General features: G+C 48.3%; 1 pseudogene; it reads left to right on the top strand.

Annotated features, from left to right (window-relative positions):
- Positions 1 to 26,135, top strand: part of LOC137230792 (lysine-specific demethylase 4D-like) — a 46,325-nt pseudogene that overhangs the window by 1,793 nt on the left and 18,397 nt on the right.

Genomic DNA, 26,135 nt, shown 5'->3' with positions numbered 1-26,135 from the left:
GGACCTTCAGCCAAAAAATCATTGATTTTCTCTGAGCCAGAATTACAGTGCGAGAATTTTGTGACGATACTGGGGATGTAAATGTGACAGGCATGGAAGAGGTGCTCAGTTAATTTGATGTGCATTCATACACTCTCCTGGCCTCTAGGGCCAGCCCAATGCCTAGGACATCCACTCGTATTCTTTCTGTGATGCTCAGTTCTACTGTTGTTTTCCTCACCACACCCCCAGGCTTACACGTTAACTTTTCTTTTAATTAATAGACTTTATTTTTGCAGAGTACTTCGCAACAAAATTAAGTGGAAAATACAGGGGATTCCAACATACTCGGTCCCATGCTCCTCCACCAGCATCCACACCAGAAAGGAACATTTGTTACAATCGAAGAACCTGCGCTGACACCTCATTATCACCCAGAGTCCTTAGTTTAATTTATTCACTCTTGGTGTTGTACAGTCTATGGATTTGACCAATGTATAATGACATGTATCTACACTTATAATACCATACAGAATAGATTCATTGCCTAAAAATCCTCTGTGCTCTGCCTAATCATCCCCCCCTCCCCGACCCCGACAACGACTGATCATTTTACTGCTTCCATAGTTTTGTCTTTTCCAGATGACTTCTTTCACGTAGTAATATGCCTTTATGTTTCCTCCACGTTTAGTGGTTTTATAGCTCATTTCCTTGTATTGGTGAATAATATTCCATTGTATGATGTATGACCCTTTATTTATCCAATCATGTGCTGAGGGACATCTTGGTTGCTTCCAATTTTTTCTGCAATTATGAATACAACTACTATAAACATTTGTGTGCAGGTTTTGGTGTGGATGTAAGTATTCAGCTCATCTGAGTAAATACCAAAGAGTGCGACTGCTGGATTATATGGTGAGACTATATTTAGTTTTGTAAGAAACTACAAATTTTTTTTTTCTTTTTTTTTTTTTTTTTTGCGGTACGCAGGCCTCTCACTGCTGTGGCCTCTGCTGTTGCCGAGCAAAGGCTCCGGACACGCAGGCTCAGCGGCCATGGCTCACGGGCCCAGCCGCTCCGCGGCATGTGGAATCTTCCCAGACTGGGGCACGAACCCATGTCCCCTGCATTGGCAGGCGGGCTCTCAACCACTGCGCCACCAGGGAAGCCCAATATTAGCTATTTTAAATAATATTCTGTTAGAGGTACAGAGAAACTTCTGTTGATCAAAAAAAAAATGAAAAAGCGTGAAAAGACAAATCAAAGAGTGAGAACAGATATCGTGTTACTCATACCCAGTAAAGAACTAATAAGCAGAACATATAACTACTACCAAGGCAGACAACCCAGCAGAAAAATGGACAAAATACTTGATGAGGCACTTCCTGAAGGAGCACCTCCAATCAGCGAATAATCATAAGAAAAATTGGTTCACCCCTATTAGTAACCAATAAATGCAAATCAGTATGAGGTACCCCTATACCCTCACCTGATCGGCTAAAACTGTAAAGGCAGAAAATCACCAAAGGTTTGCAGAAGTGAAGGGTGATGAGCACCCTTGCATGCAGCTAGTGTGTAAACTAGTGAAATATGTTGAAAAAATTTGGCAAGTTTAAGTTTACATATTCTATGGCCATTATACACGTCAGAGAATTTTCAGAGCAACAGTGTTTGTAAGAGGCCCAAAGTGGAAGCAACCCAAAGCCCCATCAACAGTAGAAAGTTTATATGGTTGAATACTTTACAGCGCTGAAACAGCAAAGTCCAGCTGCATGCAAGGACGTAAGTGATGAAAAAATACACCAAAAATACGCTAAAGGACATAAATACAATTGTGTTTCTTCAGGGTTATATAAAGTTTTCAAAAATGGACAGAGTTTTAATTTTATAATGTTTACCAAAATTACTATGTGAATAGTTAGGATAAAGTCAGTCCAGGAGGCAGAAGGGGCTGTAATCTGGGCAAAAGAGCACAAGTCAGGCAGCCAGGTGCCTGGCAATGTTGCATTTCTTGACCTGGATACTGGTTCCACTTCTGCTCACTCTATAGTTATTTGTTGAAGTGTACATATATGCTTTATAGATTTCTGTGAACACTTTATATTTCATAATCTAAAATATTTTTAAAAGTGCTCTAAAAGATTATGCCACATAGTGGTTCATAGAATCATTTGGTTTATAATGTGCTGTCTGGTAGACTGTTTCCAAAACTCAGATTATGTTTCAAATTTTTTTCATTCTAATATTGTTTATTGATGCCTTCTCCTGTTTGTTTATTATTTACAATATTATATTTAGTAATACCTAAATTTTTGAGCAGTTTTAGATTTATAAAACATTGAGCACGTGGATCAGGGAGTATTGACCCGACCCCACTCGCATGTCCCCCTTTTAGTAACATCTTAATTCCCATGGTATATTGATGACAATTAATGAACCAATGTCAATATGTTATTGTCTGCTAAAGGCTATCATTGGTTCAGATTTCCTCACCTTTTACCCAATGTCCTTTTTCTGTTCCAAGATCTCATCTAAAATATCAAATTAGTTTTCATGTCTCCTTAGGTTTCTCTTGGCTGTAACAGATTCTCAGACTTTCCTTGTTTTTGACCAAAAGATTGTATAGAAACCTGACAGTCTGGGGGAGGATGCCCCTCTATTGGAATTTGATGCTTTTCTTATGATTATCTTGAGTTTCTCTGTTTTCTTGGAGGAAGATTACGGAGGGAATTTTGTCACATTTTAATCACATCATATCAAGGACATATACTATCAAAGTAATTTATGGCTTTTTTGGGGGGGGGCCACACCTCGCAGTTTGTGGGATCTTAGTTCCCTGGCCAGGGATCGAACCTGGGCCCTAGGTAGTGAAAGCGCGGAGTGCTAACCACTGGACGGCCAGGGAATTCCCAGTTTATGACTCTTGATGTTGACCTGGTTAAAATGGGGTTTGGCAGGGTCCACCTCTATAAAATGACTACCCCTCCCCGAGTCCCATCACCACTTGCCACTCTGCACCAGCTTCTCCCACGCAGGGAGCACTCTCTTCCTGTAGCAGGGAGTACTATATAATTTATTAACCAGTTCTTTCTTTATTTTATCTTTTAAGTAACAGACTTCTATTTTATTAATCATTTATGTTTTTGTATATGGTTGTTTTCCCTTTTGTTTTTTGAATTGTTTTATCATTTTTATCTTTTTTTTCTTTCAAATAATTCTGAGGTATTTTGGTTTAGTTTTTACTAAGTACTTGCAGACAACAGAAAAATCAATAGATTTTTAGCTATTATATGGATATTGTTGTAGATGTTATGTGGATATTCATTTTTAAATAAATATGGTGGTGTTCCCTTTTTTCATTATTGACTTTCAATTTTATTTCATGATTGAAATAAAAGATTGATCAAGAGGGTACTCAATATGTAGATTCTGTGGAATTTTTATTGAGATTTATTATGTGGTCTTAACAGCGGTATATTTTTGTAAATGTTTTATATGTGTTGAAAAGCATTTTGCTATGTGGTTGCTGCAGGAAATATAGTCAAAGTTGTTAACTATATTGTTTATACTTTTATAACAGTATTAATTTTCTTCTGTCCTCATGTATCAGTTTCTGGAAGAACGGTGTTTGAAAAAAAAACCTCACACGATGATTGCAGATATGTCAGTTTTACCTTATAATTCTCAGTCTTTGTGTTCTGTGTCTCAGTGCTATGTGTCTAGGTGCGTAAAGTGCATCATTGTAATCTTTCCCACGAGCTTTTCTTTTTCATAACTAAAGCTGCCCTTCTTTTACCTTATAAATACATTCGATATTAATTGCTGCTAGACCAGGTTTCTTTAGTTTAATAATTGCTTGGTTTGACTTTCCCACTCCTTTTATTTGCAACCTCTTAGTTTGCTGTAAGACTGGTTTAAAAACTCAAAGGGGCGCACACAAAGTGGGCTGATCAACGAGAGCAATTACCGTTGACTGGTGCTGATCAGATTATACCTTTGCCCAGGTAGAAAGCCAGAGCCGTCAGGACATGGGTCTGCATTTGGAGGCCAGCTGCCCAGAGAACACTGTCTCTCTCTCTCTGGGTCCTTGAATATCTCCAACTGGAATCAGGATTTTGTTGGTAGAAGGTAGGTCACTTTATTTCTGTAATTTGTGCTTATGAGCAAAAGAGTTATTTTCCTACCAGAAGTTTTAAAAAATGACACTATTTATGCATATATAGAGAGAGAGCGAGAGAGAGGGTACTATACATTGGGATATCCTTTCCTTGAGTTTTTATTTTTAAACTATTTTCCTACTTGTGAAGTTAATTTTTTTCTTAATATTTTCTTGGTAAAAATCACAAAGATTTTCAGGAAAAAGCACCTCATTTAGTGAACTGTGATCTAATGGGAATGAGAGGGTTTCTAGAACTGGGTAAGGAGTGTGTCAGTTGGAAGGGACTTGAAAAATATGTGGGATCAAATTAGAGATTTTGATTAGATATGAGGGTATTAGATTTGGGGTGGTACTGATTGAATTGAAATTGGTGTGGGACATATATAGCCAGACTTTGAGCACAGCCTGTTTCATTCAGAGGCTGAATCCTTCAAGGAAACCATTTTCTGGGTCCTGTGTATCATCATTTGGAATTAAGATTTTGGACTGGCAGAAGGCAGGCACTTTTTTGGCCTTTTTTTTTTTTCCTTTAAAGCATAAAGATGAAAAGGATGACATTTTATACCAGAAAGCAACTTTTTTCCCCTGGTAAAATTCACATTTATTTATGCATTTAAAGTATAAGCATTGCATGCATATCATTTTTAGATTTCTTCATTGGGGCCATGTATTTCTGTTATTAAAGGGATTAAAACCTTTTTACTCTTTTACTTTATAATTGATTGTCAACTGGTGTATGGGATCTATAGATTTTGTTTGCTAACCAGTGTCTAGAAACTTGATTGAGACCTATATTTCTTTTTTTTTTAAAACATCTTTCTTGGAGTATAATTGCTTTAGAATGGTGTGTTAGTTTCTGCTTTATAACAAAGTGAATCAGTTATACATATGTGCCCACATCTATTCCCTCTTGCAACTGCCTCCCTCCTACCCTCCCTATCCTGCCCCTCTAGGTGGTCACAAAGCTGATCTCCCTGTGCTATGTGGCTGCTGCCCACTAGCTATCTATTTTACGTTTGGTAGCGTATGTATGTCCACGCCACTCTCTCACTTTGTCCCAGGTTACCCTTCCCCCTCCCATATCCTCAAGTCCATTCTCTAGTAGGTCTGCATCTTTATTCCCATCTTGCCCCTAGGTTCTTCATGACAATTTTTTTTTTTTTTTAGATTCCATATATATGTGTTAGCATACAGTATTTGTATTTCTCTTTCTGACTTACTTCACTCTATATGAGAGGCTCTAGGTCCATGCACCTCACTACAAATAACTCACTTTCGTTCCTTTCTATGGCTGAGTAATATTCCATTGTATATATGTGCCACATCTGCTTTATCCATTCATCCTGTTGATGGACACTTTGGTTGCTTCCATGTCCTGTCTATTGTAAATAGAGATGCAATGAACATTTTGGAACATGACTCTTTTTGAATTATGGTTTTCTCATGGTATATGCCCAGTAGTGGGATTGCTGGGTCGTATGGTAGTTCTATTTGTAGTTTTTTAAGGAACCTCCATACTGCTCTCCATAGTGGCTGTATCAAACTACATTCTCACCAACAGTGCAAGAGCGTTCCCTTTTCTCCACACCCTCTCCAGCATTTATTGTTTGTAGATTTTTTGATGATGGCCGTTGTGACCGGTGTGAGATGATATCTCAGTGTAGCTTTGATTTGCATTTCTCTAATGATAAACGATGTTGAGCATTCTTTCATGTGTCTGCTGGCAATCTGTATATCTTCTTTGGAGAAATGTCCATTTAGGTCTTCTGCCCACTTTTGGAGTGGGTTGTTTGTTTTTATAATGTTGAGCTGCATGAGCTGCTTGCAAATTTTGGAGATTAATCCTTTGTCAGTTGCTTCATTTGCAAATATTTTCTCCCATTCTGAGTGAACCCTATATTTCTAATAATTTGTCTATCAATGCAAATTAATGATTAGAACTTAATTAGAATTTTTCAGGTATTTACACATTAAGGATAATGCTTGTTAAGGATGTGTCTATTTGTGTTCTGTACTTTTTTCCTGCTTTTGTTTACATAGACATTCTTTCTATAATGGTAGATTTTTATCTGCATCCCCTGTTTTATTATAACGTGATATGCTTGTACTTTTCTCTCTTTTCTCTTATGCTTATGTTTTTACACTTTTCGTGGTCTACAAATTGCATTTTGGTTTCAGTCATCATTTCTATTGGGTGTTATGTTTTCTTTTGTAATTGTTTCAGCTTATTTCATTGTTTTCCTTTCCCTAATTTATCTTTTGGGTTAAGCTATCCAGTTTATTGAGTTGAGTGCTTAACTCCTTTCTTTTCAAGCTTGCTTAATGTCCGTACTGTTCAGTTAAGTTTTAATTACTCTTTTTCTGTCTTATGATTTGTCCTAATTCTTTATTTTTAAATTTCAGCTTTTTTGCTGTATAATTGACTTTTAAAAGTGTAAAATATTCAGTCAACTTTGTGGTGATTTGATATACATTGTGAAAGGATTCCCCCCATCTAGTTAATTAACACATTTCCTTCATATATTTACTTTTTTTGGTAAGAACATTTACATCCTACTCTTCTGGAAAATTTCAACTATACATCACATTGTTATCAACTATAGTCACCGTGGTTAACATTAGCTCCTGAGACTTTATTCACTGTGTACCCTTTTACCCTCCCTTCCCTGCCCTCCCCCACAACCACTTTTCTACTCTGGTTCTGTAAGTTTTACTCTTTTTTTTTTTTTTTAACATTCCACATGTAAGTGATACCATGCCATATTTGTCTTTCTCTTTCTTACTTTACTGGACATAATACCCTCCAGGACCATCCATATTGTTGCAAATGACAAAATTTCATTCTTTTTATGGCTGAGTAGTATTCCATTGTATCTATGTACCACATCTTCTGTATCCATTCAACCATCACTGGACATGTTGGTTGTTTCCATAGCTTATCCATTGTGAATGTGGGAGGGCGGATATCTCCTTGATATTGTTTTTATTTCCTTTAGCTATATACCCAGAAGTGAGACTGCAGCATCATATGGTGGTTCTAGTTACAATTTTTGAGGAACCTCCATACTGTTTTCCATAGTATGCACCATAGCTGCACCAGTTTACATGCCTACCAAAAGAGTGTACTTTTTGCCCTTAAATTCAAACTTTGAAATTAAGATTACTATACAGTTTTCTTTTACTTGACGTTAAATCAGTTTGTTCTGTCATCCACTTTTTTTCAATAATTTGTACTTTCTTTAGGTTTGGCTTGGAAACTTCCATGAAGAGACTTTCTGCTACAGTGAGGTGAGAAGCCACCCATGCACTCAAGCCTGGGAATCTGGAGAGGTCTCAGGAACTTATACCCCCAACAGAGGAAACTCACAGAGCTGCAGGCTGAGGCAGGACTTGGCTCAGAGAGCCGTCTCCTCTGGGAAATACTGGATTTCCTTTGGCTCCAAAATGCTGACAAGAGTGGAATCCTTCTGGTGGATGGACAAGACTGGAGAAGATACCACCTCATTTGTTTAAAAGTTCAAGTCTGAGTTCCTGCCTCTCAACTCTATCAAAACTTCTTTAAAAATAAAGGAAGTATAGGGAAGAGGTTACTCCCCAGCATTCTCAGGTATCCAAAGCATACCTAAGAAGCTGGCAGTCCGTTGCTTATTCTGTTGCCGCCATGCAGTCTAAGCACTTTGGGAGCCAGAACCCAAGTTGTAAGATTACGATCGTCCACCCAACCATGGAAGAATTTGAAGATTTCAGCAAATATATTGTTGCCATGGAGTGGCAAGTTGCACACCGAGCTGGCCTAGCCAAGGTAATTCCACCGAAAGGATGGAAAGCTGGACAGATGTACGATGATACCGATGACATCTTAATAGCCGCACCCCTGCAGCAGGTGACCACTGGGCAGGCAGGTGTGTTTACTCAGCACCACAGAAAGAAGAAAGCCATGACCGTGAGCGAGTATCGCCGCTTAACAAACAGTGAAGGACACCAGACTGCATTCTACTCTGATTTTGAGGATCTGGAGTGAAAATATTGGAAAACATGCCCCTATGATTCACCAGTATACGGTGCGGACGTCAGTGGCTCCTTATTCGATGAAAACACAAAGCAGTGGAACCTCGGACACCTGGGAACCATTCAGGACCTGCTGGAACAGGAGTGCGGAGTGGTCATCGAAGGCGTCAACACCCCCTGCCTGTATTTCGGCATGTGGAAGACCGCCTTCGCCTGGCACACGGAGGACATGGACCTTTACAGCATCAACTACCTGCACTTCGGGGAGCCCAAGACTTGGTACGCGGTGCCCCCGGAGCACGACCGGTGCCTGGAACGCCTGGCCAGGGAGCTTTTCCCGGGCAGGTTGCGGGGCTGTGAGGCCTTCCTGTGGCACAAGGTGGCTCTCTTCTTGCCCAAGGTCCTCAAGGACAACGGCATCCCCTTCGATCGGGTCACTCAGGAGGCTGGAGATTTCATAGTGACGTTTCCCTATGGCTACCACTCTGGCTACAACTGCGCGGAAGCCATCAATTTTGCCACCCAGCGCTGGATCGATTATGGCAAAGTGGCCTGGGAATAGGGCTCTGCATGACCTTTGGAAAGATCTTCGTCAAAATAAGGGAGATTTCAGGTGAGCACCCTTAGGATATTAAAAATGGGTGGTTGGGTGGGGACTCTAAAAGGGACCTCTAATTACCAGCTGCGAAGGGAGTTGGATGTTAGAATAGTAACATTAAGACCAGAGCTTTGTATGGTACTGAAATTGTGTGTGTGTGTGTGTGTGTGTGTGTGTGTGTGTGTGTGTGTGTGTCTTCTGTTTCCTGAAGCAATATGGAATGGAGACTTTGTTTTCTTGGAGCAGCACGGAAATAGGAAGGTGGGGAGGCTTTATCTTCCTTTCCAGCCAGGCTTGGGGATGGAACAATAAGATGAGTGTGGGCATGAAGAGGTGAGGAAGATGGGCCGTGTCCCTGGCATGCACTGTAGAGAAGAAAGGAGACTTGGGGAGGTCTGCATTGTCACCAGACTGTGAGGCCACCTTCCCTGGCCCCTCTCCAGAGCTGCAGAAGTTTTCCTTCCCCATAATGGCAGAGAGGGTGACCCCCAGGGGAAGCTGACTCTGTCCATTATGAAGTTTTGTCCTTGGTATGGGAAATTCCAGAAAGGCTATTACTCTGGATAGTAATAACAGTTCTCTATTCAGTTCTCCTTCCCTATCACCTCCCCTGCAGCCTCTTATTTTTCTTTTAATGGTGAAGTAAATAAATGTGATGCTGTTGATGTGGTTTTGTGTTATCCCTCCAGCTACAAACTCAGTCCATCCATGGACCCACTCTGTATGCGTATGTGCAAAGTTGAATCTGAAGCGTGATGTCTTTCGTAAAGCAAACTTTTCCATAGTCACTGCTTTGAGCTTTCCAGCAGTTACTTAGAGGGGAGAACTGGACTTAGAGTCAGCAGAAATGGCATTCAAACCTGTGCTTTGCTACTGTCTAGTCGTGGGACCTTCAGCCAAAAAATCATTGATTTTCTCTGAGCCAGAATTACAATGCGAGAATTTTGTGACGATACTGGGGTTGTAAATGTAACAGGCATGTAAGAGGTACTCAGTTAATTTGATGTGCATTCAGACACTCTCCTGGCCTCTAGGGCCAGCCCAATGCCTAGGACATCCACTCGTATTCTTTCTGTGATGCTTAGTTCTACTCTTGTGTTCCTCACCACACCCCCAGGCTTACACATTAACTTTTCTTTTAATTAATAGACTTTATTTTTGCAGAGTACTTCGCAACAAAATTAAGTGGAAAATACAGGGGATTCCAACATAATCGGTCCCATGCTTCTCCACCAGCATCCACACCAGAAGGGAACATTTGTTACAGTCGAACAACCTGCACTGACACCTCATTATCACCCAGAGTCCTTAGTTTAATTTATTCACTCTTGGTGTTGTACAGTCTATGGATTTGACCAATGTATAATGACATGTATCTACACTTATAATACCATACAGAATAGATTCATTGCCTAAAAATCCTCTGTGCTCTGCCTAATCATCCCCCCTCCCCCCCCGACAACCACTGATCATTTTACTGCTTCCATAGTTTTGTCTTTTCCACATGACTTCTTTCTCGTAGTAATATGCCTTTAAGTTTCCTCCACGTTTAGTGCTTTTATAGCTCATTTCCTTGTATTGGTGAATAATATTCCATTGTGTTTTGTATGACCCTTTATTTATCCACTCACGTGCTGAAGGACATCTTGGTTGCTTCCAATTTTTTCTGCAATTATGAATACAACTACTATAAACATTTGTGTGCAGGTTTTGGTGTGGATGTAAGTTTTCAGCTCATCTGAGGAAATAGCAAAGAGTGCAACTGCTTGATTGTATGGTGAGACTATATTTAATTTTGTAAGAAACTGCAAATTTTTAGGTTTTTTTTATTTTTTTTGTGGTATGCAGGCCTCTCACTGCTATGGCCTCTCCCGTTGCAGAGCACAGGTTCCGGACGTGCAGGCTCAGGGGCCATGGCTCACGGGCCCAGCCGCTCCGCGGCATGTAAGATCTTCCTGGACTGGGATTCGAACCCATGTCCCCTGCATCGGCAGGCGGGCTCTCAACCAGTGCGCCAGCAGGGAAGCCCTGCTAATTATTTTTACCGGTAGAAAACTGATTTTTTTTTTTTTTTTTTTTTTTTTGCTCATGATCTACCGCATGTTTGCACAAAAGGTCACACATACCCATTTACAAATTCCACTCCTTGTCGTATTTGTCCTTGTTGCAGTGTTACAAAGGCAAGGTAAAGATTTCACAATCAGTCAAGAGCCAGAGGACCCAGCCTTTATTCAGACTCCTACCCCAGCTTGTTTAGTAGTCTTTCAACAAATCAGGTTTCGATGGCTCTCCATTTGTCAGTTTAGGCAAAATGAGCTCTTAACCACATTGCACCTCTGTTAGAGTTTGCACATAACAAGTTCAGATCAGGGCAAACATAATTTGTGCTAAATAAATATTACCTATTAGCATTATTACTTAGGAGCCCAAAGTTGTAAGATGGATATTAGAACCTGTACTTAAGCGTAACTCGTAGAAGTTGGAATTCGGGTCTTGGGACTCCTCTAAGATTTGTATAAAGGGTCAGTTATGGATCTGTCTGACTACCTGGCCACAGTGAATTATTCGTAGAGATTAACCATTACACCAATTCAGTTTCCGTGTGTATAAGGATTCCTTTCCAGATATTTGGAAATAACTTTACCATGATATTTATGTCGTTAGATTGTTACCGTATATGGGTCTTGAAGTTGCTTTTTCCCCCAATGTTTGTGTTACCTTTCATCACTTTAAATAGGAAAGCACAAACAGTTGGTAGGAATTGGCTACCGAGGTAAGTGGAATGGACACTGATGTGAGTTGAACAGATCCTGGTGAGTAGCAGCCCTTGCCCGTCCTGCTCTGCTCACCAGCCGCTCAAACTGAAATGCCTCCCAAGCTCCTTGTCATTGACCTGCAGTGATTACAGGGTAATAGTGAGACCCTTCTCACGGTTCCTCAGCAAGTGGTGGGTGTTAGGGGGATAAGCAGTTTCAGGGAGGACAGAGGAAGGGCAGAACTGAGCCCTGTTGGGCATGGGTAACATGTTGGAGGTGCCACTCAATGAAAATGCAACATTTGTGTGGCCGGGTTTCTGGATTTTTCTGGGATCCTGGCATCCAGTATCCTCGTGCCCTAAATGTTCAGGCTCCTCTACCTAAAAAAGAGCTACGTTAAATCCTGTAGACCTCAGAGAGCATCTTTTCTTTGTCCCATCTCTCAGAGAGCCTTTTCTCAAAAGCTTCACATGGTGTCTATATATTTCAGTGCCCATTCACTCACTCTCTTATTAATTCATTCAGCACATGTTTGCTAAGCACTTACCGTGTACCACTGTTTGTGGAATTGGGGACACAACAGTGAAAAAGGCAAAGTTTCAGTTCTCCTGGAGCTTATATTCTCATTATAAAGAGAGACATAACAAGTCAAGCAGTCACAAGGCCTAGGAGAAAAAATAAAGCAGAGTAAGGGGTTAGAGAGTGGCAGGACTGCTGTGTTGGAAAGGGTGGCCTCTTGGGAGTGTGGTCTTCGAATGCGTGCTGTGGACAAGGGAGTGAGAGCATCACCCTAGGCAGAGGGACAACACATGCAAATACCTGCGGTGGGGGCACCCTTAAGGGGCTCACAGATTAGCAAAGTGGCTGGAGAGCAGGAGAGAGGCGGCGGGAGCTGTGGCGGGGGGAAGGCATAAAATGTCATAACTCAGTGAATGCAAACTCCTCCCACTGTGTGATTGGGGCCATTGGTGTTTTAGGTGACCTGGGGGTGGAGAAATTTGGGGGCCACAGAGTCTTTGAAAGCACGGATAATTCACAGCCATCCCTGGAAATGGCTCTGTCGTTCCTACCAGATGCAAATCCTGAGAGCGGAATGTCTGTATGTTCTCGTTTCCTGCTGTACCAGCTGACATGTCACGTTTCTGACTTGTATTGCATTAGGTGGGACTTTAACAGAGCCAGCAGATCACTGACATTCACTAAGTTGACAATAGCCATCTCAGCTATGTATGAGCAGCAGCAAATCAATGCAGTCAGTATTTTGGAATTGTGCTGAGGCCCACATTCACATAATGTGGAGGGCAGTGAAGGCATCTCCTCAGGAGACTTCAGGAGAAATCCTCTGGAGAAACAGCTACCAGGGGAGAGATCAGGTGTGAGAGTTGAACGAGCTATAGATTTAGAATTTGTGTCTATGCATGGGAAATCCTTGGCGCCAGAGACGGATAATTTTTAGGAAAGAGCTAGGATTAAGAATTTGCAAAGAAAGAGCTCAGGATCCATTCCCTGGGAATGTCAAGGGTCTATTGCATAAGTTTCTTTTTCCTGAGAAACTCCTTAGTAACCAGGTGACCTAACCTCAGCTCTCTTGTGGTATATCACCTTGACTGTACTTACACAGGACCCTCTAGGACCCTGAGTACTTTATTACCCTATGGTTTAGCTCATGGATTGAACCAGATTAAAACAGTTGATAATTATCTTTCTTGGCTTTCTCTGTTTAGTGAGGACTCAATGAATATTGTCGATTGAGTGAATGACTTGAAACCACCAATAGAAATGAAAAAAAGAGCTAGTATCATAAGAAACACCTAAAATAAATAAATAATTCCTATTACAGCATAATTGCTTTTATGTTAATTGTCTTTTAAAACAAGATATCCAGTTCTAAGCTGGGGTTTGAAATAACTTACAGAGCCAGAAAATAAACTCTGTTTGTCTTATTCCAATATGAGACCTTCATTCATTGACTCCACAAATATTAAGCACCCTCACCGTGCCAGGCTAGTCCTACGTGCTAAGGAAACATAGTATGACGTTTATGATCTGCTTGGAGACAGACAGGCAGTTAGGCAGTTTCACCACGCCACAGCTTCTTCCCAGCTACAGTAACCAAAGCCAGGCTCCCCCCTAAACTCCTGGTTTTAGAGCCTCTGAAGAAAGGCATCTTTTACTGGGAACAGTAAGCCTCAAGTTCAGGACCAAAGCCTCTTGGGCTCTCAGAGCTGTTTCAGTATGTTCCGGGGCTCATGGCAGCTCTCTTGTTTACTTTTCTCAGTCATACTCTTCTTCTTCTTCTTCCTCCTCCTCCTCCGCCTCCACCTTTTCTTCTTCTTCTTCCTCCTCCACCACCTCCTCCTCCTTCTCCTCCTCCGCCTCGTGCACCGCCTCCTCCTACTTTTTCTTCCTCTTCTTCCTCCTCCACCACCTCCTCCGCCTCCTCCACCGCCTCCTTTTACTTCCTCTTCTTCCTCCTCCTACTCCTCCGCCTCCTCCACCGCCACCTCCTTCTTTTTCTTCTTCTTCATACTCCTCCACCACCTCCTCCTCCTCCTCCTCCGCCTCCGCCTCCGCCTCCTCTTTCTTCTGCTTCTTCTTCCTCCTCATCCGCCGTCTCCTTCGTTTTCTGCCTCTTCTTCCTCCTCCACCACCTCTTCCTCCTCCGCCTACTCCACCGCCTCCTCCTTTTTCGTCCTCTTCTTCCTCCTCCACCACCTCCTCCTCCTCCTCCACCTCCTCCACCGCCTCCTCCTTCTTTTTCTTCCTTTTCTTCCTCCTCCACCACCTCCTCCGCCTTCTCCACTGCCTCCTCCTTCTTTTACGCCCTCTTCTTCCTCCTCCACCGCCTACTCTTCCTCCTCCTCCACCGCATCCTCCTTCTTTTTCGTCCTCTTCTTCTTTCTCCACCACCTGCTCCTCCTCCTCCTCCGTGGCCTCTACCTCCTCCTTCTTCTTTTTTTCCTCTTCTTCCTCTTCCACCACCTCCTCCTCCTCCTCCACCTCCTCCACCACCTCCTCCTTTTTCTTCCTCTTCTTCCTCCTCAACCACCTCTTCCTTTTCTTCCTCTTCTTTCTCCTCCACCACCTCCTCCTCCTCCTCCACCTCCTCCACCAACTCCTCCTCCGTTTTCTTCCTCTTCTTCCTTCTCCACCTCCTCCTCCGCCTCCTCCACCGCCTCCTCCTTCATTTTCTTCCTCTTCTTCCTCCTCCACCACCTCCTCTTCCTCCGCCTCCTCCACCTACTCCTCCTTCTTTTTCTTCCTCTTCTTCCTCCTCCACCACCTCCTCCTTCTCCTCCACCTCCTCCACCATCTCCTCCTTCTTTTTCTTCATCTTTTTCCTCCTCCAGCACCTCCTCCTCCACCTCCTCCAACACCTCCACCTTTTTCTTCCTCTTCTTCCTCCTCAACCACCTCCTCCTCCTCCGCCTCCTCCACCGCCTCCTTCTTTTTCTTCCTCTTCTTCCTCCTACACCACCTCCTCCTCCTCCTCCTCCACCTCCTCCACTGCCTCCTCTTTCTTTTTCTTGCACTTCTTCCTCCTCCACCACTTCCTCCTCCTCCTCCTCCGCCTCTTCCACTGCCTCCTTCTTTTCTTCCTTTTTCTCTTCCACCACCTCCTCCTCCTCCTCATCCGCCTCCTCCACCACCTTCTCCATCTTTTTCGTCCTCTTCTTCCTCCTCCACCACTTCCTCCTCCGCCTCCTCCACCGCCTCTTCCTTCTTTTTCTTCCTTTTTTTCCTGCTCCACCACCTCCTCCTCCTCCTCCACCTCCTCCACCACCTCCTGCTTTTTCTTCCTCTTCTTCCTCCTCCACCACCTCCTCCTCCACCTCCTCCACCACCTCCTCCTTTTTCTTCCTCTTCTTTCTCTTCCACCACCTTCTCCTCCTCCTCCTCCTCCTCCACCACCTCCTCCTTTTTCTTCCTCTTCTTCCTTCTCCACCACCTCCTCCTCCTCCGCCTAAGCCACCGCCTCCTCCTTCATTTTCTTCCTCTTCTTCCTCCTCCACCACCTCCTCCTCCTCCTCCACCTCCTCCACCTCCTCCTCCTTTTTCTTCCTCTTCTTCCTCCTCCACCACCTCCTCCTCCACCCCCTCCACCACCTCCACATTTTTCTTCCTCTTCTTTATCCTCGACCACCTTCTCCTCCTCCTCCACCTCCTCCAACACCTCCTCCTCCTTTTTCTTCCTCTTCTTTCTTCTCCACCACCTCCTCCTCCTCCGCCTCCTCCACCTCCTCCTCCTTCTTTTTCTTCCTCTTCTTCCTCCTCCACCACCTCCTCCTTCTCCTCCACCTCCTCCACCATCTCCTCCTTCTTTTTCTTCATCTTTCTCCTCTTCCAGCACCTCCTCCTCCACCTCCTCCACCACCTCCTCCTTTTTCTTCCTCTTCTTCCTCCTCCACCACCTCCTCCTCCACCTCCTCCACCACCTCCTCCTTTTTCTTCCTCTTCTTTCTCCTCCACCACCTCCTCCTCCTCCTCCAACTCCTCCAGCACCTCCTCCTTTTTCTTCCTCTTCTTCCTCCTCCACCACCTCCTCCTCCTCCGCCTCCTCCACCGCCTCCTCCTTCATTTTCTTCCTCTTCTTCCTCCTCCACCACCTCCTCCTCCGCCGCCTCCTCCACCTCCTCCACCTTCTTTTTCTTCCTCCTCTTCCTCCTCCACCACCTCCTCCTCCGCCTCCTCCACCACCTCCCTCTTTTCCTCCTCTACCAGCTCCTCCTCTCCCTCCTCCACCGCCTCCTTCTTTTTCGTCCTCTTCTTCCTCCTCCACCGCCTCCTCCTCCTCCTCCTCCACCACCTCCTCATTTTTGTTCCTCTTCTTTCTCTTCCACCACCTTCACCTCCTCCTCCACCTCCTCCACCACCTCCTCCTTTTTCTTCCTCTTCTTCCTTCTCCACCACCTCCTCCTCCTCCGCCTACTCCACTGCCTCCTCCTTCATTTTCTTCCTCTTCTTCCTCCTCCACCACCTCCTCCTCCTCCTCCACCTCCTCCACCACCTCCTCCTTTCTCTTCCTCTTCTTCCTCCTCCACCACCTCCTCCTCCACCTCCTCCACCACCTCCACCTTTTTCTTCCTCTTCTTTCTCCTCGACCACCTCCTCCTCCTCCTCCACCTCCTCCAACACCTCCTCCTTTTTCTTCCTCTTTTTCCTCCTCCACCACCTCCTCCTCCAACTCCTCCACCACCTCCTCCTTTTTCCTCCTTTTCTTTCTCCTCCACCACCTCCTCCTCCTCCTCCACTTCCTCCACCACCTCCTCCTTTTTCTTCCTCTTCTTCCTCCTGCACCACCTCCTCCTCCTCCTCCGCCTCCTCCACCATCTCCTCCTTATTTTTCTTCATCTTTTTCCTCCTCCAGCACCTCCTCCTCCACCTCCTCCACCACCTCCTCCACCACCTCCTCCTTTTTCTTCCTTTCTTCCTCCTCCACCACCTCCTCCTCCACCACCTCCTCCGTTTTCTTCCTCTTCTTCCTCCTCCACCACCTCCTCCTCCACCTCCTCCACCACCTCCACCTTTTTCTTCCTCTTCTTTCTCCTCGACCACCTCCTCCTCCTCCTCCACCTCCCCCACCGCCTCCTCCTTCTTTTTCTTGCTTTTCTTCCTCCTCCACCACCTCCTCCGCCTTTTCCACTGCCTCCTCCTTCTTTTTCGCCCTCTTCTTCCTCCTCCACCACCTCCTCTTCCTTCTCCTCCACCGCCTCCTCCTTCTTTTTCGTCTCATCTTCCTCCTCCACACCTCCTCCACCTCCTCCTCCTCCTCCTCCACCTCCTCCACCACCTCCTCCTTTTTCTTCATCTTCTTCCTCCTCCACCACCTCCTCCTCCACCTCCTCCACCACCTCCTCCTTTTCTTCCTCTTCTTTCTCCTCCACCACCTCCTCCTCCTCCTGCACCTCCTCCACCACCTCCTCCTCGTTTTTCTTCCTCTTCTTTCTTCTCCACCACCTCCTCCTCCTCCGCCTCCTCCACCTCCTCCTCCTTTTTCTTCCTCTTCTTCCTCCTCCACCACCTCCTCCTTCTCCTCCACCTCCTCCACCATCTCCTCCTTTCTCTTCCTCTTCTTCCTCCTGCACCACCTCCTCCTCCTCCTCCGCCTACTCCACTGCCTCCTCCTTCATTTTCTTCCTCTTCTTCCTCCTCCACCACCTCCTCCTCCTCCTCCACCTCCTCCACCACCTCCTCCTTTCTCTTCCTCTTCTTCCTCCTGCACCACCTCCTCCTCCTCCTCCGCCTACTCCACTGCCTCCTCCTTCATTCTTCCTCTTCTTCCTCCTCCACCACCTCCTCCTCCTCCTCCACTTCCTCCACCACCTCCTCCTTTTTCTTCCTCTTCTTCCTCCTGCACCACCTCCTCCTCCTCCTCCGCTTCCTCCACCATCTCCTCCTTATTTTTCTTCATCTTTTTCCTCCTCCAGCACTCCTCCTCCACCTCCTCCACCGCCTCCTGCTTTTGCGTCCTCTTCTTCCTCCTCCACCACCTCCTCGCCTTTTCCACCGCCTCCTCCTTCTTTTTCGCCCTCTTCTTCCTCCTCCCCACCTCCTCTTCCTTCTCCTCCACCGCCTCCTCCTTCTTTTTCGTCCTCATCTTCCTCCTCCACCACCTCCTCCTTCTCCTCCTCCGCGTCCTCTACCTCCTCCTTCTTCTTTTTTCTTCCTCTTCTTCCTCTTCCACCACCTCCTCCTCTCCTCCTCCACCTCCTCCACCACCTCCTCCTTTTTCTTCATCTTCTTCCTCCTCCACCACTTCCTCCTCCACCTCCTCCACCACCTCCTCCTTTTCTTCCTCTTCTTTCTCCTCCACCACCTCCTCCTCCTCCTGCACCTCCTCCACCACCTCCTCCTCCTTTTCCTTCCTCTTCTTTCTTCTCCACCACCTCCTCCTCCTCCGCCTCCTCCACCTCCTCCTCCTTCTTTTTCTTCCTCTTCTTCCTCCTCCACCACCTCCTCCTTCTCCTCCACCTCCTCCACCATCTCCTCCTTCTTTTTCTTCATCTTTTTCCTCCTCCAGCACCTCCTCCTCCACCTCCTCCACCACCTCCTCCTTTTTCTTCCTCTTCTTCCTCCTCCACCTCCTCCACCACCTCTTCCTTTTTCTTCCTCTTCTTTCTCCTCCACCACCTCCTCCTCCTCCTCCAACTCCTCCAGCACCTCCTCCTTTTTCTTCCTCTTCTTCCTCCTCCACCACCTCCTCCTCCTCCGCCTCCTCCACCGCCTCCTCCTTCATTTTCTTCCTCTTCTTCCTCCTCCACCACCTCCTCCTCCTCCGCCTCCTCCACCTCCTCCACCTTCTTTTTCTTCCTCCTCTTCCTCCTCCACCACCTCCTCCACCGCCTCCTCCACCACCTCCCTCTTTTCCTCCTCTACCATCTCCTCCTCTCCCTCCTCCACCGCCTCCTTCTTTTTCGTCCTCTTCTTCCTCCTCCTCCTCCTCCTCCTCCTCCTCATCCACCTTCTCCACCGCTTCCTCCTTTTTCTTCCACTTCTTCCTCCTCCACCACCTCCTCCTCCTCCTCCTCCACCGCCTCCTTCTTTTTCTTCCTCTTCTTCCTCCTACACCACCTCCTCCTCCTCCTCCGCCTCCTCCACCGCCTCCTCGTTCTTTTTCTTCCACTTCTTCCTCCTCCACCACCTCCTCCTCCGCCTCCTCCACCACCTCCCTCTTTTCCTCCTCTACCATCTCCTCCTCTCCCTCCTCCACCGCCTCCTTCTTTTTCGTCCTCTACTTCCTCCTCCACCGCCTCCTCCTCCTCCTCATCCACCTCCTCCACCGCTTCCTCCTTCTTTTTCTTCCACTTCTTCCTCCTCCACCACCTCCTCCTCCTCCTCCTCCACCGCCTCCTTATTTTTCTTCCTCTTCTTCCTCCTCCACCACCTCCTCCTCCGCCTCCTCCACCGCCTCCTCCTTCTTTCTTCTTCCTCTTCTTCGTCCTCCACCACCTCCTTCTCCTCCTCCTCTTCCTCCTCCACCGCCTGTTCCTTCTTTTTCTTCCTCTTCTTCCTCCTCCACCACCTCCTCCTCCTCTTCCTCCGCCTCTTGCACCACCTCCTACTTCTTTTTCTTCCTCGTTTTCCTTCTCCACCACCTCCTCCTCCTCCTCCTCCGCCTCCTCCAACAAGTCCTCCTTCTTTTTCTTCCTCTTCTTCCTCCTCCACCACTTCCTCCTCCGCCTCCTCCACCGCCTCCTCCTTCCTTTTCTTCCTCTTCTTCCTCCTCCACCACCTCTTCCTCCTCCTCCTCTGCCTCCTCCACCACCTCCTCCATCTTTTTCTTCCTCTTCTTCCTCCTCCACCACCTCCTCCTCCACCTCCTCCACCGCCTCCTTCTTTTTCTTCCTCTTCTCCCTCTTCCCCCACCTCCTCCTCCTCCTCGGCCTCCTCCTCCCCTCCTCCACCGCCTCCTGCTTCTTTTTCTTCCTCTTCTTCCTCCTCCACCACATCCTTCTCCGCCTCCTCCACCGCCTCCTTCTTCTTTTTCGTCCTCTTCTTCCTCCTCCACCACCTTCTCCATCTTTTTCTTCGTCTTCTTCCTCCTGCACCACCTCCTCCTCCTCCTCCCCCTCCTCCACCGCCTCCTACTTCTTTTTCTTCCTCTTCTTCCTCCTCCACCACCTCCTCCTACGCCTTCTCCACTGCCTCCTCCATTTTCTTCCTCTTCTTCCTCCTCCACCACCTCCTCCTCCTCCGCCTCCTCCACCTCCTCCACCTTGTTTTTCTTCCTCCTCTTCCTCCTCCACCACCTCCTCCTCCTCCTCCGCTGCCTCCTCCACCACCTCCTCCTTTTCCTCCTCTACTATCTCCTCCTCTGCCTCCTCCACCGCCTCCTTCTTTTTCGTCCTCTTCTTCCTCCTCCACCGCCTCCTCCTCCTCCTCCTCCACCTCCTCCACCACTTCCTCTTTCTTTTTTTCCAATTCTTCCTCCTCCACCACCTCCTTCTCCTCCTCCTCCACCGCCTCCTTCTTTTTCTTCCTCTTCTTCCTCCTACACCACCTCCTCCTCCACCTCCTCCAACACCTCCTCCTTTTTCTTCCTCTTCTTCCTCCTCCACCACCTCCTCCTCCCAACTCCTCCACCACCTCCTCCTTTTTCTCCTCTTCTTTCTCCTCCACCACCTCCTCCTCCTCCTCCACTTCCTCCACCACCTCCTCCTTTTTCTTCCTCTTTTTCCTCCTCCACCCACCTCCTCCTCCAACTCTTCCACCACCTCCTCCTTTTTCCTCCTCTTCTTTCTCCTCCACCACCTCCTCCTCCTCCTCCACTTCCTCCACCACCTCCTCCTTTTTCTTCCTCTTCTTCCTCCTCCACCACCTCCTCCTCCTCCTCCACCACCTCCTCATTTTTGTTCCTTTTCTTTCTCTTCCACCACCTTCACCTTCTCCTCCACCTCCTCCACCACTTCTTCCTTTTTCTTCCTCTTCTTCCTTCTCCACCACCTCCTCCTCCTCCGCCTACTCCACTGCCTCCTCCTTCATTTTCTTCCTCTTCTACCTCCTCCACCACCTCCTCCTCCTCCTCCACCTCCTCCACCACCTCCTCCTTTCTCTTCCTCTTCTTCCTCCTCCACCACCTCCTCCTGCACCTCCTCCACCACCTCCACCTTTTTCTTCCTCTTCTTTCTCCTCGACCACCTCCTCCTCCTCCTCCACCTCCTCCAACACCTCCTCCTTTTTCTTCCTCTTCTTCCTCCTTCACCATCTCCTCCTCCAACTCCTCCACCACCTCCTCCTTTTTCCTCCTCTTCTTTCTCCTCCACCACCACCTCCTCCTCCTCCACTTCCTCCACAACCTCCTCCTTTTTCTTCCTCTTTTTCCTCCTCCACCACCTCCTCCTCCAACTCCTCCACCACCTCCTCCTTTTTCCTCCTTTTCTTTCTCCTCCACCACCTCCTCCTCCTCCTCCGCTTCCTCCACCACCTCCTCCTTTTTCTTCCTCTTCTTCCTCCTGCACCACCTCCTCCTCCTCCTCCGCCTCCTCCACCATCTCCTCCTTGTTTTTCTTCATCTTTATCCTCCTCCAGCACCTCCTCCTCCACCTCCTCCACCACCTCCTCCAACACCTCCTCCTTTTTCTTCCCTTTCTTCCTCCTCCACCACCTCCTCCTCCAACTTCTCCAACACCTCCTCCTTTTTCTTCCTCTTCTTCCTCCTCCACCACCTCCTCCTCCTCCTCCACCTCCTCCACCACCTCCTCCTTTTTCTTCCTCTTCTTCCTCCTCCACCACCTCCTCCTCCACCTCCTCCACCACCTCCACCTTTTTCTTCCTCTTCTTTCTCCTCGACCACCTCCTCCTCCTCCTCCACCTCCTGCACCGCCTCCTCCTTCTTTTTCTTGCTTTTCTTCCTCCTCCACCACCTCCTCCGCCTTTTCCACCGCCTCCTCCTTCTTTTTCGCCCTCTTCTTCCTCCTCCACCACCTCCTCTTCCTTCTCCTCCACCGCCTCCTCCTTCTTTTTCGTCCTCATCTTCCTCCTCCACCACCTCCTCCTCCTCCTCCTCCGCGTCCTCTACCTCCTCCTTCTTCTTTTTCTTCCTCTTCTTCCTCTTCCACCACCTCCTCCTCCTCCTCCTCCACCTCCTCCACCACCTCCTCCTTTTTCTTCATCTTCTTCCTCCTCCACCACCTCCTCCTCCACCTCCTCCACCACCTCCTCCTTTTCTTCCTCTTCTTTCTCCTCCACCACCTCCTCCTCCTCCTCCTCCACCGCCTCTTTATTTTTCTTCCTCTTCTTCCTCCTCCACCACCTCCTCCTCCGCCTCCTCCACCGCCTCTTCCTTCTTTTTCTTCCTCTTCTTCCTGCTCCACCACCCTCCTCCTCCTCCTCCACCTCCTCCACCACCTCCTCCTTTTTCTTCCTCTTCTTCCTCCTCCATCACATCCTCCTCCGCCTTCTCCACCACCTCCTCCTTTTTCTTCCTCTTCTTTCTCTTCCACCACCTTCTCCTCCTCCTCCACCTCCTCCACCACCTTCTCCTTTTTCTTCCTCTTCTTCCTTCTCCACCACCTCCTCCGCCTCCGCCTGCTCCACCGCCTCCTCCTTCATTTTCTTCCTCTTCTTCCTCCTCCACCACCTCCTCCTCCTCCTCCACCTCCTCCACCACCTCCTCCTTTTTCTTCCTCTTCTTCCTCCTCCACCACCTCCTCCTCCACCTCCTCCACCACCTCCACCTTTTTCTTCCTCTTCTTTCTCCTCGACCACCTCCTCCTACTCCTCCACCTCCTCCACCACCTCCTCCTTTTTCTTCCTCTTCTTCCTCCACCACCTCCTCCTCCTCCGCCTCCTCCACCGCCTCCTTCTTTTTCGTCCTCTTTTTCATCATCCACCACCTTTTCCTCCTCCTCCTCCGCCTCCTCCACTTCCCCTTCCTTCTTGTACGTCCTCTTCATCCTCCACCACCTACTCCATCTTTTTCTTCCTCTTCCACCTCCACCACCTGCTCCTCCTCCTCCGCCTCCTCCACCGCCTCCTCCTTCTTTTTCTTCCTCTTCTTCCTCTTCCACCACCTCCTCCTCCTCCGCCTCCTCCACCTCCTCCTCCTTCTTTTTATTCTTTTTCTTCCTCCTCCACCACCTCCTCCTCCTCCTCCACCTCCTCCACCACCTCCTCCTTCTTTTTCTTCATCTTCTTCTTCCTCCACCACCTCTTCCTCCTCCGCCTTCTCCATCACCTCCTCCTTCTTTTTCTTCCTCTTCTTCCTCCTCCACCACCTCCTCCTCCACCTCCTCCACCGCCTCCTGCTTTTGCGTCCTCTTCTTCCTCCTCCACCACCTCCTCCGCCTTTTCCACCGCCTCCTCCTTCTTTTTCGCCCTCTTCTTCCTCCTCCACCACCTCCTCTTCCTTCTCCTCCACCGCCTCCTCCTTCTTTTTCGTCCTCATCTTCCTCCTCCACCACCTCCTCCTCCTCCTCCTCCGCGTCATCTACCTCCTGCTTCTTCTTTTTCTTCCTCTTCTTCCTCTTCCACCACCTCCTCCTCCTCCTCCTCCACCTCCTCCACCACCTCCTCCTTTTTCTTCATCTTCTTCCTCCTCCACCACCTCCTCCTCCACCTCCTCCACCTCCTCCTTTTCTTTCTCTTCTTTCTCCTCCACCACCTCCTCCTCCTCCTGCACCTCCTCCACCACCTCCTCCTCCTTTTTCTTCGTCTTCTTTCTTCTCCACCACCTCCTCCTCCTCCGCCTCCTCCACCTCCTCCTCCTTCTTTTTCTTCCTCTTCTTCCTCCTCCACCACCTCCTCCTTCTCCTCCACCTCCTCCACCATCTCCTCCTTCTTTTTCTTCATCTTTTTCCTCCTCCAGCACCTCCTCCTCCACCTCCTCCACCACCTCCTCCTTTTTCTTCCTCTTCTTCCTCCTCCACCTCCTCCTCCTCCACCTCCTCCACCACCTCCTCCTTTTTCTTCCTCTTCCTTCTCCTCCACCACCTCCTCCTCCTCCTCCAACTCCTCCAGCACCTCCTCCTTTTTCTTCCTCTTCTTCCTCCTCCACGACCTCCTCCTCCTCCGCCTCCTCCACCGCCTCCTCCTTCATTTTCTTCCTCTTCTTCCTCCTCCACCACCTCCTCCTCCTCCGCCTCCTCCACCTCCTCCACCTTCTTTTTCTTCCTCCTCTTCCTCCTCCACCACCTCCTCCTCCGCCTCCTCCACCCCCTCCCTCTTTTCCTCCTCTACCATCTCCTCCTCTCCCTCCTCCACCGCCTCCTTCTTTTTCGTCCTCTTCTTCCTCCTCCACCGCCTCCTCCTCCTCCTCATCCACCTCCTCCACCGCTTCCTCCTTCTTTTTCTTCCACTTCTTCCTCCTCCACCACCTCCTCCTCCTCCTCCTCCACCACCTCCTTCTTTTTCTTCCTCTTCTTCCTCCTACACCACCTCCTCCTCCTCCTCCGCCTCCTCCACCGCCTCCTCGTTCTTTTTCTTCCACTTCTTCCTCCTCCACCACCTCCTCCTCCGCCTCCTCCACCACCTCCCTCTTTTCCTCCTCTACCATCTCCTCCTCTCCCTCCTCCACCGCCTCCTTCTTTTTCGTCCTCTACTTCCTCCTCCACCGCCTCCTCCTCCTCCTCATCCACCTCCTCCACCGCTTCCTCCTTCTTTTTCTTCCACTTCTTCCTCCTCCACCACCTCCTCCTCCTCCTCCTCCACCGCCTCCTTATTTTTCTTCCTCTTCTTCCTCCTCCACCACCTCCTCCTCCGCCTCCTCCACCGCCTCCTCCTTCTTTTTCTTCCTCTTCTTCGTCCTCCACCACCTCCTTCTCCTCCTCCTCTTCCTCCTCCACCGCCTGTTCCTTCTTTTTCTTCCTCTTCTTCCTCCTCCACCACCTCCTCCTCCTCTTCCTCCGCCTCTTGCACCACCTCCTCCTTCTTTTTCTTCCTCGTTTTCCTTCTCCACCACCTCCTCCTCCTCCTCCTCCGCCTCCTCCAACAAGTCCTCCTTCTTTTTCTTCCTCTTCTTCCTCCTCCACCACTTCCTCCTCCGCCTCCTCCACCGCCTCCTCCCTCCTTTTCTTCCTCTTCTTCCTCCTCCACCACCTCCTCCTCCTCCTCGTCTGCCTCCTCCACCACCTCCTCCATCTTTTTCTTCCTCTTCTTCCTCCTCCACCACCTCCTCCTCCACCTCCTCCACCGCCTCCTTCTTTTTCTTCCTCTTCTCCCTCTTCCCCCACCTCCTCCTCCTCCTCGGCCTCCTCCTCCCCCTCCTCCACCGCCTCCTGCTTCTTTTTCTTCCTCTTCTTCCTCCTCCACCACATCCTTCTCTGCCTCCTCCACCGCCTCCTTCTTCTTTTTCGTCCTCTTCTTCCTCCTCCACCACCTTCTCCATCTTTTTCTTCGTCTTCTTCCTCCTGCACCACCTCCTCCTCCTCCTCCCCCTCCTCCACCGCCTCCTGCTTCTTTTTCTTCCTCTTCTTCCTCCTCCACCACCTCCTCCTCCGCCTTCTCCACTGCCTCCTCCATTTTCGTCCTCTTCTTCCTCCTCCACCACCTCCTCCTCCTCCTTCTCCACCTCCTTCACCACTTCCTCTTTTTTTCTCTTCCTCTTCTTCCTCCTCCACCACCTCCGCCTCCTCCTTCGCCTCCTCCACCACCTCCTCTATCTTTTTCGTCATCTTCTTCCTCCTCCATCACCTCCTACTCATCCTCCTCTGCCTCCTGCACCGCCTTCTCCTTCTATTTTTTCCTCTTCTTCCTCCTCCACCACCTCCTCCTCCTCCTCCACCTCCTGCACCACCTCCTCCTTCTTTTTCTTCCTCTTTTTCCATCTCCATCACCTCCTCCTCCTCCACCGCCTCCCCCTTCTTTTTCGTTCTCTTCTTCCTCCTCCACCACCTCCACCACCTCCTCCTCCGACTCCTACACCGCCTCCTCCTTCTTTTTCGTCCTCTTCTTCCTCATCCACCACCTCCTCCTCCTCCTCCGCCTCCTCCACCGCCTCCTCCTTCTTTTTCTTACTCTTCTTCCTCCTCCACCACCTCATCCTCCGCCTCCTGAACCGCCTCCTCCTTCTTTTTCATCCTCTTCTTCCTCTTCCACCATCTCCTCCTTCCCCTCCTCCGCCTCCTCCACCCCCTCCTCCTTCTTTTTCTTGCTCTTCTTCCTCCTCCCCCACCTCCTCCTCCTCCTCCTCCTCCTC

This window comes from Pseudorca crassidens, chromosome 9 (assembly GCF_039906515.1).
Source record: "Pseudorca crassidens isolate mPseCra1 chromosome 9, mPseCra1.hap1, whole genome shotgun sequence".
Taxonomy (NCBI): domain Eukaryota; kingdom Metazoa; phylum Chordata; class Mammalia; order Artiodactyla; family Delphinidae; genus Pseudorca; species Pseudorca crassidens.
This window is presented reverse-complemented; position numbering and strand designations above follow the sequence as displayed.